We start from the raw sequence: 18,680 nt of genomic DNA on the forward strand, positions 1-18,680 counted from the left end.
TTTTGTTTTAGACAACATTTCATGCACTGTTAAACATGTTAAAGAAAGTTGCAAGTGAAAATCTATGTCTCTGACTGAGTTTGCATTACTGCTTATTTTGACCTCTGCTGGCTCTGAAAAGCTCATTTTCAACGTTCAATTCAGAATGTGATAAAACCAGATCCAGCCACTAAAATGCATCATTCTTTTTGTTTTAGACAACATTTCATGCACTGTTAAATATGTTTAAGAAAGTTGCAAGTGAAAATCTATGTCTATGACTGAGTTTGCATTACTGCTTATTTTGACCTCTGCTGGCTCTGAAAAGCTCATTTTCAACGTTCAATTCAGAATGTGATAAAACCAGATCCAGCTACTAAAATGCATCATTCTTTTTGTTTTAGACAACATTTCATGCACTGTTAAACATGTTAAAGCAAGTTGCAAGTGAAAATCTATGTCTCTGACTGAGTTTGCATTACTGCTTATTTTGACCTCTGCTGGCTCTGAAAAGCTCATTTTCAACGTTCAATTCAGAATGTGATAAAACCAGATCCAGCCACTAAAATGCATCATTCTTTTTGTTTTAGACAACATTTCTTGCACTGTTAAATATGTTTAAGAAAGTTGCAAGTGAAAATCTATGTCTATGACTGAGTTTGCATTACTGCTTATTTTGACCTCTGCTGGGGCTCTGAAAAGCTCATTTTCAACGTTCAATTCAGAATGTGATAAAACCAGATCCAGCCACTAAAATGCATTATTCTTTTTGTTTTAGACAACATTTCATGTACTGTTAAATATGTTTAAGAAAGTTGCAAGTGAAAATCTATGTCTATGACTGAGTTTGCATTACTGCTTATTTTGACCTCTGCTGGCTCTGAAAAGCTCATTTTCAACGTTCAATTCAGAATGTGATAAAACCAGATCCAGCCACTAAAATGCATCATTCTTTTTGTTTTAGACAACATTTCATGCACTGTTAAATGTGTTTAAGAAAGTTGCAAGTGAAAATCTATGTCTCTGACTGAGTTTGCATTACTGCTTATTTTGACCTCTGCTGGCTCTGAAAAGCTCATTTTTAAAGTTCAATTCAGAATGTGATAAAACCAGATCCAGCCACTAAAATGCATCATTCTTTTTGTTTTAGACAACATTTCTTGCACTGTTAAATATGTTTAAGAAAGTTGCAAGTGAAAATCTATGTCTATGACTGAGTTTGCATTACTGCTTATTTTGACCTCTGCTGGCTCTGTAAAGCTCATTTTCAACATTCAATTCAGAATGTGATAAAACCAGATCCAGCCACTAAAATGCATCATTCTTTTTGTTTTAGACAACATTTCATGCACTGTTAAATATGTTTAAGAAAGTTGCAAGTGAAAATCTATGTCTATGACTGAGTTTGCATTACTGCTTATTTTGACCTCTGCTGGCTCTGAAAAGCTCATTTTCAACGTTCAATTCAGAATGTGATAAAACCAGATCCAGCCACTAAAATGCATCATTCTTTTTGTTTTAGACAACATTTCATGCACTGTTAAATATGTTTAAGAAAGTTGCAAGTGAAAATCTATGTCTATGACTGAGTTTGCATTACTGCTTATTTTGACCTCTGCTGGCTCTGAAAAGCTCATTTTCAACGTTCAATTCAGAATTTGATAAAACCAGATCCAGCCACAAAAAAGCATTTTATTTTTGTTTTAGACAACATTCCATGCACTGTTAAACATGTTAAAGCAAGTTGCAAGTGAAAATCTATGTCTATGACTGAGTTTGCATTACTGCTTATTTTGACCTCTGCTGGCTCTGAAAAGCTCATTTTCAACGTTCAATTCAGAATTTGATAAAACCAGATCCAGCCACAAAAAAGCATTTTATTTTTGTTTTAGACAACATTCCATGCACTGTTAAACATGTTAAAGCAAGTTGCAAGTGAAAATCTATGTCTATGACTGAGTTTGCATTACTGCTTATTTTGACCTCTGCTGGCTCTGAAAAGCTCATTTTCAACGTTCAATTCAGAATGTGATAAAACCAGATCCAGCCACTAAAATGCATCATTCTTTTTGTTTTAGACAACATTTCATGCACTGTTAAATATGTTTAAGAAAGTTGCAAGTGAAAATCTATGTCTATGACTGAGTTTGCATTACTGCTTATTTTGACCTCTGCTGGCTCTGAAAAGCTCATTTTCAACGTTCAATTCAGAATGTAATAAAACCAGATCCAGCCACTAAAAAGCATTTTCTTTTTGTTTTAGACAACATTTCATGCACTGTTAAACATGTTAAAGAAAGTTGCAAGTGAAAATCTATGTCTCTGACTGAGTTTGCATTACTGCTTATTTTGACCTCTGCTGGCTCTGAAACAGGCCCGGATTGGCTAATCGGGAGGACCGGGAGAATTCCCGGTGGGCCGATCCGTTTTTTGGCCGCGAGGGCCGGTGTCCCTAGCTCCAGAATCTGTTGCTCTCAGTAGTCACACCTTTTAAATGTATTTATTTACTTGACCACAGCCTTTTTATTCATTATTTTATCGCAACTCTTCTATTTTAATGATGATAAAACATAGTTGTGTCTCCGTAACGTACACAGCTGTCGTGGTCCAGCGGTTAGCACGCTAGATTAAAACTCAGCGGACCCGGGTTCGATCCTCGTTAAAGTAATTTATTGTTTTCATTTTTATTGTTAAGACATATAGTACTGTTAGGGTTGTTGAACATTTGAAGTTCTAAAGCAGCTGTTTTCTCAAAAAAAAAAAAAAAAAAACGTGATAGTGTAATTAGCAACTGAATTGGAAATGATCTTATTTTAATATAGTCAGTCGTGAACTGAGGTGGGCCGGTCTGAGGCTTGAAACTCCAGGGCTGAAAAGGAGTCCCACTCCGGCCCTGCTCTGAAAAGCTCATTTTCAACGTTCAATTCAGAATGTGATAAAACCAGATCCAGCCACTAAAATGCATCATTCTTTTTGTTTTAGACAACATTTTTTGCACTGTTAAATATGTTTAAGAAAGTTGCAAGTGAAAATCTATGTCTATGACTGAGTTTGCATTACTGCTTATTTTGACCTCTGCTGGCTCTGAAAAGCTCATTTTCAACGTTCAATTCAGAATGTGATAAAACCAAATCCAGCCACTAAAATGCATCATTCTTTTTGTTTTAGACAACATTTCATGCACTGTTAAATATGTTTAAGAAAGTTGCAAGTGAAAATCTATGTCTATGACAGAGTTTGCATTACTGCTTATTTTGACCTCTGCTGGGGCTCTGAAAAGCTCATTTTCAACGTTCAATTCAGAATGTGATAAAACCAGATCCAGCCACTAAAATGCATCATTCTTTTTGTTTTAGACAACATTTCATGCACTGTTAAATATGTTTAAGAAAGTTGCAAGTGAAAATCTATGTCTATGACTGAGTTTGCATTACTGCTTATTTTGAACTCTGCTGGCTCTGAAAAGCTCATTTTTAACGTTCAATTCAGAATGTGATAAAACCAGTTCCAGCCACTAAAATGCATCATTCTTTTTGTTTTAGACAACATTTCATGCACTGTTAAATATGTTAAAGAAAGTTGCAAGTGAAAATCTATGTCTATGACTGAGTTTGCATTACTGCTTATTTTGACCTCTGCTGGCTCTGAAAAGCTCATTTTCAACGTTCAATTCAGAATGTGATAAAACCAGATCCAGCCACTAAAATGCATCATTCTTTTTGTTTTAGACAACATTTTTTTTGCACTGTTAAACATGTTAAAGCAAGTTGCAAGTGAAAATCTATGTCTCTGACTGAGTTTGCATTACTGCTTATTTTGACCTCTGCTGGCTCTGAAAAGCTCATTTTCAACGTTCAATTCAGAATGTGATAAAACCAGATCCAGCCACTAAAATGCATCATTCTTTTTGTTTTAGACAACATTTCATGCACTGTTAAACATTTTAAAGCAAGTTGCAAGTGAAAATCTATGTCTATGACTGAGTTTGCATTACTTCTTATTTTGACCTCTGCTGGCTCTGAAAAGCTCATTTTCAACGTTCAATTCAGAATGTGATAAAACCAGATCCAGCCACTAAAATGCATCATTCTTTTTGTTTTAGACAACATTTCTTGCACTGTTAAATATGTTTAGGAAAGTTGCAAGTGAAAATCTATGTCTATGACTGAGTTTGCATTACTGCTTATTTTGACCTCTGCTGGCTCTGAAAAGCTCATTTTCAACGTTCAATTCAGAATGTGATAAAACCAGATCCAGCCACTAAAAAGCATTTTCTTTTTGTTTTAGACAACATTTCATGCACTGTTAAACATGTTAAAGAAAGTTGCAAGTGAAAATCTATGTCTCTGACTGAGTTTGCATTACTGCTTATTTTGACCTCTGCTGGCTCTGAAAAGCTCATTTTCAACGTTCAATTCAGAATGTGATAAAACCAGATCCAGCCACTAAAATGCATCATTCTTTTTGTTTTAGACAACATTTTTTGCACTGTTAAATATGTTTAAGAAAGTTGCAAGTGAAAATCTATGTCTATGACTGAGTTTGCATTACTGCTTATTTTGACCTCTGCTTGCTCTGAAAAGCTCATTTTCAACGTTCAATTCAGAATGTGATAAAACCAAATCCAGCCACTAAAATGCATCATTCTTTTTGTTTTAGACAACATTTTATGCACTGTTAAATATGTTTAAGAAAGTTGCAAGTGAAAATCTATGTCTATGACAGAGTTTGCATTACTGCTTATTTTGACCTCTGCTGGGGCTCTGAAAAGCTCATTTTCAACGTTCAATTCAGAATGTGATAAAACCAGATCCAGCCACTAAAATGCATCATTCTTTTTGTTTTAGACAACATTTCATGCACTGTTAAATATGTTTAAGAAAGTTGCAAGTGAAAATCTATGTCTATGACTGAGTTTGCATTACTGCTTATTTTGAACTCTGCTGGCTCTGAAAAGCTCATTTTTAACGTTCAGTTCAGAATGTGATAAAACCAGTTCCAGCCACTAAAATGCATCATTCTTTTTGTTTTAGACAACATTTCATGCACTGTTAAATATGTTAAAGAAAGTTGCAAGTGAAAATCTATGTCTCTGACTGAGTTTGCATTACTGCTTATTTTGACCTCTGCTGGCTCTGAAAAGCTCATTTTCAACGTTTAATTCAGAATGTGATAAAACCAGATCCAGCCACTAAAAAGCATTTTCTTTTTGTTTTAGACAACATTTCATGCACTGTTAAACATGTTAAAGCAAGTTGCAAGTGAAAATCTATGTCTATGACTGAGTTTGCATTACTGCTTATTTTGACCTCTGCTGGCTCTGAAAAGCTCATTTTCAACGTTCAATTCAGAATGTGATCAAACCAGATCCAGCCACTAAAATGCATCATTCTTTTTGTTTTAGACAACATTTCATGCACTGTTAAATATGTTTAAGAAAGTTGCAAGTGAAAATCTGTCTATGACTGAGTTTGCATTACTGCTTATTTTGACCTCTGCTGGGGCTCTGAAAAGCTCATTTTCAACGTTCAATTCAGAATGTGATAAAACCAGATCCAGCCACTAAAAAGCATTTTCTTTTTGTTTTAGACAACATTTCATGCACTGTTAAATATGTTTAAGAAAGTTGCAAGTGAAAATCTATGTCTCTGACTGAGTTTGCATTACTGCTTATTTTGACCTCTGCTGGCTCTGAAAAGCTCATTTTTAAAGTTCAATTCAGAATGTGATAAAACCAGATCCAGCCACTAAAATGCATCATTCTTTTTGTTTTAGACAACATTTTTTTTGCACTGTTAAACATGTTAAAGCAAGTTGCAAGTGAAAATCTATGTCTCTGACTGAGTTTGCATTACTGCTTATTTTGACCTCTGCTGGCTCTGAAAAGCTCATTTTCAACGTTCAATTCAGAATGTGATAAAACCAGATCCAGCCACTAAAATGCATCATTCTTTTTGTTTTAGACAACATTTCATGCACTGTTAAATATGTTTAAGAAAGTTGCAAGTGAAAATCTGTCTATGACTGAGTTTGCATTACTGCTTATTTTGACCTCTGCTGGGGCTCTGAAAAGCTCATTTTCAACGTTCAATTCAGAATGTGATAAAACCAGATCCAGCCACTAAAAAGCATTTTCTTTTTGTTTTAGACAACATTTCATGCACTGTTAAATATGTTTAAGAAAGTTGCAAGTAAAAATCTATGTCTCTGATTGAGTTTGCATTACTGCTTATTTTGACCTCTGCTGGCTCTGAAAAGCTCATTTTTAAAGTTCAATTCAGAATGTGATAAAACCAGATCCAGCCACTAAAATGCATCATTCTTTTTGTTTTAGACAACATTTTTTTTGCACTGTTAAACATGTTAAAGCAAGTTGCAAGTGAAAATCTATGTCTCTGACTGAGTTTGCATTACTGCTTATTTTGACCTCTGCTGACTCTGAAAAGCTCATTTTCAACGTTCAATTCAGAATGTGATAAAACCAGATCCAGCCACTAAAATGCATCATTCTTTTTGTTTTAGACAACATTTCATGCACTGTTAAATATGTTTAAGAAAGTTGCAAGTGAAAATCTATGTCTATGACTGAGTTTGCATTACTGCTTTTTTTGAACTCTGCTGGCTCTGAAAAGCTCATTTTTAACGTTCAATTCAGAATGTGATAAAACCAGTTCCAGCCACTAAAATGCATCATTCTTTTTGTTTTAGACAACATTTCATGCAGTGTTAAATATGTTTAAGAAAGTTGCAAGTGAAAATCTATGTCTCTGACTGAGTTTGCATTACTGCTTATTTTGACCTCTGCTGGCTCTGAAAAGCTCATTTTCAACGTTCAATTCAGAATGTGATAAAACCAGATCCAGCCACTAAAAAGCATTTTCTTTTTGTTTTAGACAACATTTCATGCACTGTTAAACATGTTAAAGCAAGTTGCAAGTGAAAATCTATGTCTATGACTGAGTTTGCATTACTGCTTATTTTGACCTCTGCTGGCTCTGAAAAGCTCATTTTCAACGTTCAATTCAGAATGTGATAAAACCAGATCCAGCCACTAAAATGCATCATTCTTTTTGTTTTAGACAACATTTCATGCACTGTTAAACATTTTAAAGCAAGTTGCAAGTGAAAATCTATGTCTATGACTGAGTTTGCATTACTTCTTATTTTGACCTCTGCTGGCTCTGAAAAGCTCATTTTCAACGTTCAATTCAGAATGTGATAAAACCAGATCCAGCCACTAAAATGCATCATTCTTTTTGTTTTAGACAACATTTCTTGCACTGTTAAATATGTTTAGGAAAGTTGCAAGTGAAAATCTATGTCTATGACTGAGTTTGCATTACTGCTTATTTTGACCTCTGCTGGCTCTGAAAAGCTCATTTTCAACGTTCAATTCAGAATGTGATAAAACCAGGTCCAGCCACTAAAAAGCATTTTCTTTTTGTTTTAGACAACATTTCATGCACTGTTAAACATGTTTAAGAAAGTTGCAAGTGAAAATCTATGTCTCTGACTGAGTTTGCATTACTGCTTATTTTGACCTCTGCTGGCTCTGAAAAGCTCATTTTCAACGTTCAATTCAGAATGTGATAAAACCAGATCCAGCCACTAAAATGCATCATTCTTTTTGTTTTAGACAACATTTTATGCACTGTTAAATATGTTTAAGAAAGTTGCAAGTGAAAATCTATGTCTATGACAGAGTTTGCATTACTGCTTATTTTGACCTCTGCTGGGGCTCTGAAAAGCTCATTTTCAACGTTCAATTCAGAATGTGATAAAACCAGATCCAGCCACTAAAATGCATCATTCTTTTTGTTTTAGACAACATTTCATGCACTGTTAAATATGTTTAAGAAAGTTGCAAGTGAAAATCTATGTCTATGACTGAGTTTGCATTACTGCTTATTTTGAACTCTGCTGGCTCTGAAAAGCTCATTTTTAACGTTCAATTCAGAATGTGATAAAACCAGTTCCAGCCACTAAAATGCATCATTCTTGTTTTAGACAACATTTCATGCACTGTTAAATATGTTAAAGAAAGTTGCAAGTGAAAATCTATGTCTCTGACTGAGTTTGCATTACTGCTTATTTTGACCTCTGCTGGCTCTGAAAAGCTCATTTTCAACGTTCAATTCAGAATGTGATAAAACCAGATCCAGCCACTAAAAAGCATTTTCTTTTTGTTTTAGTCAACATTTCATGCACTGTTAAACATGTTAAAGCAAGTTGCAAGTGAAAATCTATGTCTATGACTGAGTTTGCATTACTGCTTATTTTGACCTCTGCTGGCTCTGAAAAGCTCATTTTCAACGTTCAATTCAGAATGTGATAAAACCAGATCCAGCCACTAAAATGCATCATTCTTTTTGTTTTAGACAACATTTCATGCACTGTTAAATATGTTTAAGAAAGTTGCAAGTGAAAATCTGTCTATGACTGAGTTTGCATTACTGCTTATTTTGACCTCTGCTGGGGCTCTGAAAAGCTCATTTTCAACGTTCAATTCAGAATGTGATAAACCAGATCCAGCCACTAAAAAGCATTTTCTTTTTGTTTTAGACAACATTTCATGCACTGTTAAATATGTTTAAGAAAGTTGCAAGTGAAAATCTATGTCTATGACTGAGTTTGCATTACTGCTTATTTTAAACTCTGCTGGCTCTGAAAAGCTCATTTTTAACGTTCAATTCAGAATGTGATAAAACCAGTTCCAGCCACTAAAATGCATCATTCTTTTTGTTTTAGACAACATTTCATGCACTGTTAAATATGTTAAAGAAAGTTGCAAGTGAAAATCTATGTCTCTGACTGAGTTTGCATTACTGCTTATTTTGAACTCTGCTGGCTCTGAAAAGCTCATTTTTAACGTTCAATTCAGAATGTGATAAAACCAGTTCCAGCCACTAAAATGCATCATTCTTGTTTTAGACAACATTTCATGCACTGTTAAATATGTTAAAGAAAGTTGCAAGTGAAAATCTATGTCTCTGACTGAGTTTGCATTACTGCTTATTTTGACCTCTGCTGGCTCTGAAAAGCTCATTTTCAACGTTCAATTCAGAATGTGATAAAACCAGATCCAGCCACTAAAAAGCATTTTCTTTTTGTTTTAGTCAACATTTCATGCACTGTTAAACATGTTAAAGCAAGTTGCAAGTGAAAATCTATGTCTATGACTGAGTTTGCATTACTGCTTATTTTGACCTCTGCTGGCTCTGAAAAGCTCATTTTCAACGTTCAATTCAGAATGTGATAAAACCAGATCCAGCCACTAAAATGCATCATTCTTTTTGTTTTAGACAACATTTCATGCACTGTTAAATATGTTTAAGAAAGTTGCAAGTGAAAATCTGTCTATGACTGAGTTTGCATTACTGCTTATTTTGACCTCTGCTGGGGCTCTGAAAAGCTCATTTTCAACGTTCAATTCAGAATGTGATAAACCAGATCCAGCCACTAAAAAGCATTTTCTTTTTGTTTTAGACAACATTTCATGCACTGTTAAATATGTTTAAGAAAGTTGCAAGTGAAAATCTATGTCTATGACTGAGTTTGCATTACTGCTTATTTTAAACTCTGCTGGCTCTGAAAAGCTCATTTTTAACGTTCAATTCAGAATGTGATAAAACCAGTTCCAGCCACTAAAATGCATCATTCTTTTTGTTTTAGACAACATTTCATGCACTGTTAAATATGTTAAAGAAAGTTGCAAGTGAAAATCTATGTCTCTGACTGAGTTTGCATTACTGCTTATTTTGACCTCTGCTGGCTCTGAAAAGCTCATTTTCAACGTTCAATTCAGAATGTGATAAAACCAGATCCAGCCACTAAAAAGCATTTTCTTTTTGTTTTAGACAACATTTCATGCACTGTTAAACATGTTAAAGCAAGTTGCAAGTGAAAATCTATGTCTATGACTGAGTTTGCATTACTGCTTATTTTGACCTCTGCTGGCTCTGAAAAGCTCATTTTCAACGTTCAATTCAGAATGTGATAAAACCAGATCCAGCCACTAAAATGCATCATTCTTTTTGTTTTAGACAACATTTTTTTTGCACTGTTAAACATGTTAAAGCAAGTTGCAAGTGAAAATCTATGTCTCTGACTGAGTTTGCATTACTGCTTATTTTGACCTCTGCTGGCTCTGAAAAGCTCATTTTCAACGTTCAATTCAGAATGTGATAAAACCAGATCCAGCCACTAAACTGCATCATTCTTTTTGTTTTAGACAACATTTCATGCACTGTTAAACATTTTAAAGAAAGTTGCAAGTGAAAATCTATGTCTATGACTGAGTTTGCATTACTTCTTATTTTGACCTCTGCTGGCTCTGAAAAGCTCATTTTCAACGTTCAATTCAGAATGTGATAAAACCAGATCCAGCCACTAAAATGCATCATTCTTTTTGTTTTAGACAACATTTCTTGCACTGTTAAATATGTTTAGGAAAGTTGCAAGTGAAAATCTATGTCTATGACTGAGTTTGCATTACTGCTTATTTTGACCTCTGCTGGCTCTGAAAAGCTCATTTTCAACGTTCAATTCAGAATGTGATAAAACCAGATCCAGCCACTAAAAAGCATTTTCTTTTTGTTTTAGACAACATTTCATGCACTGTTAAACATGTTAAAGAAAGCTGCAAGTGAAAATCTATGTCTCTGACTGAGTTTGCATTACTGCTTATTTTGACCTCTGCTGGCTCTGAAAAGCTAATTTTCAACGTTCAATTCAGAATGTGATAAAACCAGATCCAGCCACTAAAATGCATCATTCTTTTTGTTTTAGACAACATTTTTTGCACTGTTAAATATGTTTAAGAAAGTTGCAAGTGAAAATCTATGTCTATGACTGAGTTTGCATTACTGCTTATTTTGACCTCTGCTTGCTCTGAAAAGCTCATTTTCAACGTTCAATTCAGAATGTGATAAAACCAAATCCAGCCACTAAAATGCATCATTCTTTTTGTTTTAGACAACATTTTATGCACTGTTAAATATGTTTAAGAAAGTTGCAAGTGAAAATCTATGTCTATGACAGAGTTTGCATTACTGCTTATTTTGACCTCTGCTGGGGCTCTGAAAAGCTCATTTTCAACGTTCAATTCAGAATGTGATAAAACCAGATCCAGCCACTAAAATGCATCATTCTTTTTGTTTTAGACAACATTTCATGCACTGTTAAATATGTTTAAGAAAGTTGCAAGTGAAAATCTATGTCTATGACTGAGTTTGCATTACTGCTTATTTTGAACTCTGCTGGCTCTGAAAAGCTCATTTTTAACGTTCAATTCAGAATGTGATAAAACCAGTTCCAGCCACTAAAATGCATCATTCTTTTTGTTTTAGACAACATTTCATGCACTGTTAAATATGTTAAAGAAAGTTGCAAGTGAAAATCTATGTCTCTGAATGAGTTTGCATTACTGCTTATTTTGACCTCTGCTGGCTCTGAAAAGCTCATTTTCAACGTTCAATTCAGAATGTGATAAAACCAGATCCAGCCACTAAAAAGCATTTTCTTTTTGTTTTAGACAACATTTCATGCACTGTTAAACATGTTAAAGCAAGTTGCAAGTGAAAATCTATGTCTATGACTGAGTTTGCATTACTGCTTATTTTGACCTCTGCTGGCTCTGAAAAGCTCATTTTCAACGTTCAATTCAGAATGTGATAAAACCAGATCCAGCCACTAAAATGCATCATTCTTTTTGTTTTAGACAACATTTCATGCACTGTTAAATATGTTTAAGAAAGTTGCAAGTGAAAATCTGTCTATGACTGAGTTTGCATTACTGCTTATTTTGACCTCTGCTGGGGCTCTGAAAAGCTCATTTTCAACGTTCAATTCAGAATGTGATAAAACCAGATCCAGCCACTAAAAAGCATTTTCTTTTTGTTTTAGACAACATTTCATGCACTGTTAAATATGTTTAAGAAAGTTGCAAGTGAAAATCTATGTCTATGACTGAGTTTGCATTACTGCTTATTTTAAACTCTGCTGGCTCTGAAAAGCTCATTTTTAACGTTCAATTCAGAATGTGATAAAACCAGTTCCAGCCACTAAAATGCATCATTCTTTTTGTTTTAGACAACATTTCATGCACTGTTAAATATGTTAAAGAAAGTTGCAAGTGAAAATCTATGTCTCTGACTGAGTTTGCATTACTGCTTATTTTGACCTCTGCTGGCTCTGAAAAGCTCATTTTCAACGTTCAATTCAGAATGTGATAAAACCAGATCCAGCCACTAAAAAGCATTTTCTTTTTGTTTTAGACAACATTTCATGCACTGTTAAACATGTTAAAGCAAGTTGCAAGTGAAAATCTATGTCTATGACTGAGTTTGCATTACTGCTTATTTTGACCTCTGCTGGCTCTGAAAAGCTCATTTTCAACGTTCAATTCAGAATGTGATAAAACCAGATCCAGCCACTAAAATGCATCATTCTTTTTGTTTTAGACAACATTTTTTTTGCACTGTTAAACATGTTAAAGCAAGTTGCAAGTGAAAATCTATGTCTCTGAATGAGTTTGCATTACTGCTTATTTTGACCTCTGCTGGCTCTGAAAAGCTCATTTTCAACGTTCAATTCAGAATGTGATAAAACCAGATCCAGCCACTAAAAAGCATTTTCTTTTTGTTTTAGACAACATTTCATGCACTGTTAAACATGTTAAAGCAAGTTGCAAGTGAAAATCTATGTCTATGACTGAGTTTGCATTACTGCTTATTTTGACCTCTGCTGGCTCTGAAAAGCTCATTTTCAACGTTCAATTCAGAATGTGATAAAACCAGATCCAGCCACTAAAATGCATCATTCTTTTTGTTTTAGACAACATTTCATGCACTGTTAAATATGTTTAAGAAAGTTGCAAGTGAAAATCTGTCTATGACTGAGTTTGCATTACTGCTTATTTTGACCTCTGCTGGGGCTCTGAAAAGCTCATTTTCAACGTTCAATTCAGAATGTGATAAAACCAGATCCAGCCACTAAAAAGCATTTTCTTTTTGTTTTAGACAACATTTCATGCACTGTTAAATATGTTTAAGAAAGTTGCAAGTGAAAATCTATGTCTATGACTGAGTTTGCATTACTGCTTATTTTAAACTCTGCTGGCTCTGAAAAGCTCATTTTTAACGTTCAATTCAGAATGTGATAAAACCAGTTCCAGCCACTAAAATGCATCATTCTTTTTGTTTTAGACAACATTTCATGCACTGTTAAATATGTTAAAGAAAGTTGCAAGTGAAAATCTATGTCTCTGACTGAGTTTGCATTACTGCTTATTTTGACCTCTGCTGGCTCTGAAAAGCTCATTTTCAACGTTCAATTCAGAATGTGATAAAACCAGATCCAGCCACTAAAAAGCATTTTCTTTTTGTTTTAGACAACATTTCATGCACTGTTAAACATGTTAAAGCAAGTTGCAAGTGAAAATCTATGTCTATGACTGAGTTTGCATTACTGCTTATTTTGACCTCTGCTGGCTCTGAAAAGCTCATTTTCAACGTTCAATTCAGAATGTGATAAAACCAGATCCAGCCACTAAAATGCATCATTCTTTTTGTTTTAGACAACATTTTTTTTGCACTGTTAAACATGTTAAAGCAAGTTGCAAGTGAAAATCTATGTCTCTGACTGAGTTTGCATTACTGCTTATTTTGACCTCTGCTGGCTCTGAAAAGCTCATTTTCAACGTTCAATTCAGAATGTGATAAAACCAGATCCAGCCACTAAACTGCATCATTCTTTTTGTTTTAGACAACATTTCATGCACTGTTAAACATTTTAAAGCAAGTTGCAAGTGAAAATCTATGTCTATGACTGAGTTTGCATTACTTCTTATTTTGACCTCTGCTGGCTCTGAAAAGCTCATTTTCAACGTTCAATTCAGAATGTGATAAAACCAGATCCAGCCACTAAAATGCATCATTCTTTTTGTTTTAGACAACATTTCTTGCACTGTTAAATATGTTAGGAAAGTTGCAAGTGAAAATCTATGTCTATGACTGAGTTTGCATTACTGCTTATTTTGACCTCTGCTGGCTCTGAAAAGCTCATTTTCAACGTTCAATTCAGAATGTGATAAAACCAGATCCAGCCACTAAAAAGCATTTTCTTTTTGTTTTAGACAACATTTCATGCACTGTTAAACATGTTAAAGAAAGCTGCAAGTGAAAATCTATGTCTCTGACTGAGTTTGCATTACTGCTTATTTTGACCTCTGCTGGCTCTGAAAAGCTAATTTTCAACGTTCAATTCAGAATGTGATAAAACCAGATCCAGCCACTAAAATGCATCATTCTTTTTATTTTAGACAACATTTTTTGCACTGTTAAATATGTTTAAGAAAGTTGCAAGTGAAAATCTATGTCTATGACTGAGTTTGCATTACTGCTTATTTTGACCTCTGCTTGCTCTGAAAAGCTCATTTTCAACGTTCAATTCAGAATGTGATAAAACCAAATCCAGCCACTAAAATGCATCATTCTTTTTGTTTTAGACAACATTTTATGCACTGTTAAATATGTTTAAGAAAGTTGCAAGTGAAAATCTATGTCTATGACAGAGTTTGCATTACTGCTTATTTTGACCTCTGCTGGGGCTCTGAAAAGCTCATTTTCAACGTTCAATTCAGAATGTGATAAAACCAGATCCAGCCACTAAAATGCATCATTCTTTTTGTTTTAGACAACATTTCATGCACTGTTAAATATGTTTAAGAAAGTTGCAAGTGAAAATCTATGTCTATGACTGAGTTTGCATTACTGCTTATTTTGAACTCTGCTGGCTCTGAAAAGCTCATTTTTAACGTTCAATTCAGAATGTGATAAAACCAGTTCCAGCCACTAAAATGCATCATTCTTTTTGTTTTAGACAACATTTCATGCACTGTTAAATATGTTAAAGAAAGTTGCAAGTGAAAATCTATGTCTCTGAATGAGTTTGCATTACTGCTTATTTTGACCTCTGCTGGCTCTGAAAAGCTCATTTTCAACGTTCAATTCAGAATGTGATAAAACCAGATCCAGCCACTAAAAAGCATTTTCTGTTTGTTTTAGACAACATTTCATGCACTGTTAAACATGTTAAAGCAAGTTGCAAGTGAAAATCTATGTCTATGACTGAGTTTGCATTACTGCTTATTTTGACCTCTGCTGGCTCTGAAAAGCTCATTTTCAACGTTCAATTCAGAATGTGATAAAACCAGATCCAGCCACTAAAATGCATCATTCTTTTTGTTTTAGACAACATTTCATGCACTGTTAAATATGTTTAAGAAAGTTGCAAGTGAAAATCTGTCTATGACTGAGTTTGCATTACTGCTTATTTTGACCTCTGCTGGGGCTCTGAAAAGCTCATTTTCAACGTTCAATTCAGAATGTGATAAAACCAGATCCAGCCACTAAAAAGCATTTTCTTTTTGTTTTAGACAACATTTCATGCACTGTTAAATATGTTTAAGAAAGTTGCAAGTGAAAATCTATGTCTCTGACTGAGTTTGCATTACTGCTTATTTTGACCTCTGCTGGCTCTGAAAAGCTCATTTTTAAAGTTCAATTCAGAATGTGATAAAACCAGATCCAGCCACTAAAATGCATCATTCTTTTTGTTTTAGACAACATTTTTTTTGCACTGTTAAACATGTTAAAGCAAGTTGCAAGTGAAAATCTATGTCTCTGACTGAGTTTGCATTACTGCTTATTTTGACCTCTGCTGGCTCTGAAAAGCTCATTTTCAACGTTCAATTCAGAATGTGATAAAACCAGATCCAGCCACTAAAATGCATCATTCTTTTTGTTTTAGACAACATTTCATGCACTGTTAAATATGTTTAAGAAAGTTGCAAGTGAAAATCTGTCTATGACTGAGTTTGCATTACTGCTTATTTTGACCTCTGCTGGGGCTCTGAAAAGCTCATTTTCAACGTTCAATTCAGAATGTGATAAAACCAGATCCAGCCACTAAAAAGCATTTTCTTTTTGTTTTAGACAACATTTCATGCACTGTTAAATATGTTTAAGAAAGTTGCAAGTGAAAATCTATGTCTCTGACTGAGTTTGCATTACTGCTTATTTTGACCTCTGCTGGCTCTGAAAAGCTCATTTTTAAAGTTCAATTCAGAATGTGATAAAACCAGATCCAGCCACTAAAATGCATCATTCTTTTTGTTTTAGACAACATTTTTTTGCACTGTTAAACATGTTAAAGCAAGTTGCAAGTGAAAATCTATGTCTCTGACTGAGTTTGCATTACTGCTTATTTTGACCTCTGCTGGCTCTGAAAAGCTCATTTTCAACGTTCAATTCAGAATGTGATAAAACCAGATCCAGCCACTAAAATGCATCATTCTTTTTGTTTTAGACAACATTTCATGCACTGTTAAATATGTTTAAGAAAGTTGCAAGTGAAAATCTATGTCTATGACTGAGTTTGCATTACTGCTTATTTTGAACTCTGCTGGCTCTGAAAAGCTCATTTTTAACGTTCAATTCAGAATGTGATAAAACCAGTTCCAGCCACTAAAATGCATCATTCTTTTTGTTTTAGACAACATTTCATGCACTGTTAAATATGTTAAAGAAAGTTGCAAGTGAAAATCTATGTCTCTGACTGAGTTTGCATTACTGCTTATTTTGACCTCTGCTGGCTCTGAAAAGCTCATTTTCAACGTTCAATTCAGAATGTGATAAAACCAGATCCAGCCACTAAAAAGCATTTTCTTTTTGTTTTAGACAACATTTCATGCACTGTTAAACATGTTAAAGCAAGTTGCAAGTGAAAATCTATGTCTATGACTGAGTTTGCATTACTGCTTATTTTGACCTCTGCTGGCTCTGAAAAGCTCATTTTCAACGTTCAATTCAGAATGTGATAAAACCAGATCCAGCCACTAAAATGCATCATTCTTTTTGTTTTAGACAACATTTTTTTTGCACTGTTAAACATGTTAAAGCAAGTTGCAAGTGAAAATCTATGTCTCTGACTGAGTTTGCATTACTGCTTATTTTGACCTCTGCTGGCTCTGAAAAGCTCATTTTCAACGTTCAATTCAGAATGTGATAAAACCAGATCCAGCCACTAAAATGCATCATTCTTTTTGTTTTAGACAACATTTCATGCACTGTTAAACATTTTAAAGCAAGTTGCAAGTGAAAATCTATGTCTATGACTGAGTTTGCATTACTTCTTATTTTGACCTCTGCTGGCTCTGAAAAGCTCATTTTCAACGTTCAATTCAGAATGTGATAAAACCAGATCCAGCCACTAAAATGCATCATTCTTTTTGTTTTAGACAACATTTCTTGCACTGTTAAATATGTTTAGGAAAGTTGCAAGTGAAAATCTATGTCTATGACTGAGTTTGCATTACTGCTTATTTTGACCTCTGCTGGCTCTGAAAAGCTCATTTTCAACGTTCAATTCAGAATGTGATAGAACCAGATCCAGCCACTAAAAAGCATTTTCTTTTTGTTTTAGACAACATTTCATGCACTGTTAAACATGTTAAAGAAAGTTGCAAGTGAAAATCTATGTCTCTGACTGAGTTTGCATTACTGCTTATTTTGACCTCTGCTGGCTCTGAAAAGCTCATTTTCAACGTTCAATTCAGAATGTGATAAAACCAGATCCAGCCACTAAAATGCATCATTCTTTTTGTTTTAGACAACATTTTATGCACTGTTAAATATGTTTAAGAAAGTTGCAAGTGAAAATTTATGTCTATGACAGAGTTTGCATTACTGCTTATTTTGACCTCTGCTGGGGCTCTGAAAAGCTCATTTTCAATGTTCAATTCAGAATGTGATAAAACCAGATCCAGCCACTAAAATGCATCATTCTTTTTGTTTTAGACAACATTTCATGCACTGTTAAATATGTTTAAGAAAGTTGCAAGTGAAAATCTATGTCTATGACTGAGTTTGCATTACTGCTTATTTTGAACTCTGCTGGCTCTGAAAAGCTCATTTTTAACGTTCAATTCAGAATGTGATAAAACCAGTTCCAGCCACTAAAATGCATCATTCTTGTTTTAGACAACATTTCATGCACTGTTAAATATGTTAAAGAAAGTTGCAAGTGAAAATCTATGTCTCTGACTGAGTTTGCATTACTGCTTATTTTGACCTCTGCTGGCTCTGAAAAGCTCATTTTCAACGTTCAATTCAGAATGTGATAAAACCAGATCCAGCCACTAAAAAGCATTTTCTTTTTGTTTTAGACAACATTTCATGCACTGTTAAACATGTTAAAGCAAGTTGCAAGTGAAAATCTATGTCTATGACTGAGTTTGCATTACTGCTTATTTTGACCTCTGCTGGCTCTGAAAAGCTCATTTTCAACGTTCAATTCAGAATGTGATAAAACCAGATCCAGCCACTAAAATGCATCATTCTTTTTGTTTTAGACAACATTTCATGCACTGTTAAATATGTTTAAGAAAGTTGCAAGTGAAAATCTGTCTATGACTGAGTTTGCATTACTGCTTATTTTGACCTCTGCTGGGGCTCTGAAAAGCTCATTTTCAACGTTCAATTCAGAATGTGATAAAACCAGATCCAGCCACTAAAAAGCATTTTCTTTTTGTTTTAGACAACATTTCATGCACTGTTAAATATGTTTAAGAAAGTTGCAAGTGAAAATCTATGTCTCTGACTGAGTTTGCATTACTGCTTATTTTGACCTCTGCTGGCTCT

Source organism: Danio rerio, chromosome 14 (assembly GCF_052040795.2).
Source record: "Danio rerio strain M-AB ecotype USA chromosome 14, GRCz13ab, whole genome shotgun sequence".
Classification (NCBI taxonomy): Eukaryota; Metazoa; Chordata; class Actinopteri; order Cypriniformes; family Danionidae; genus Danio; species Danio rerio.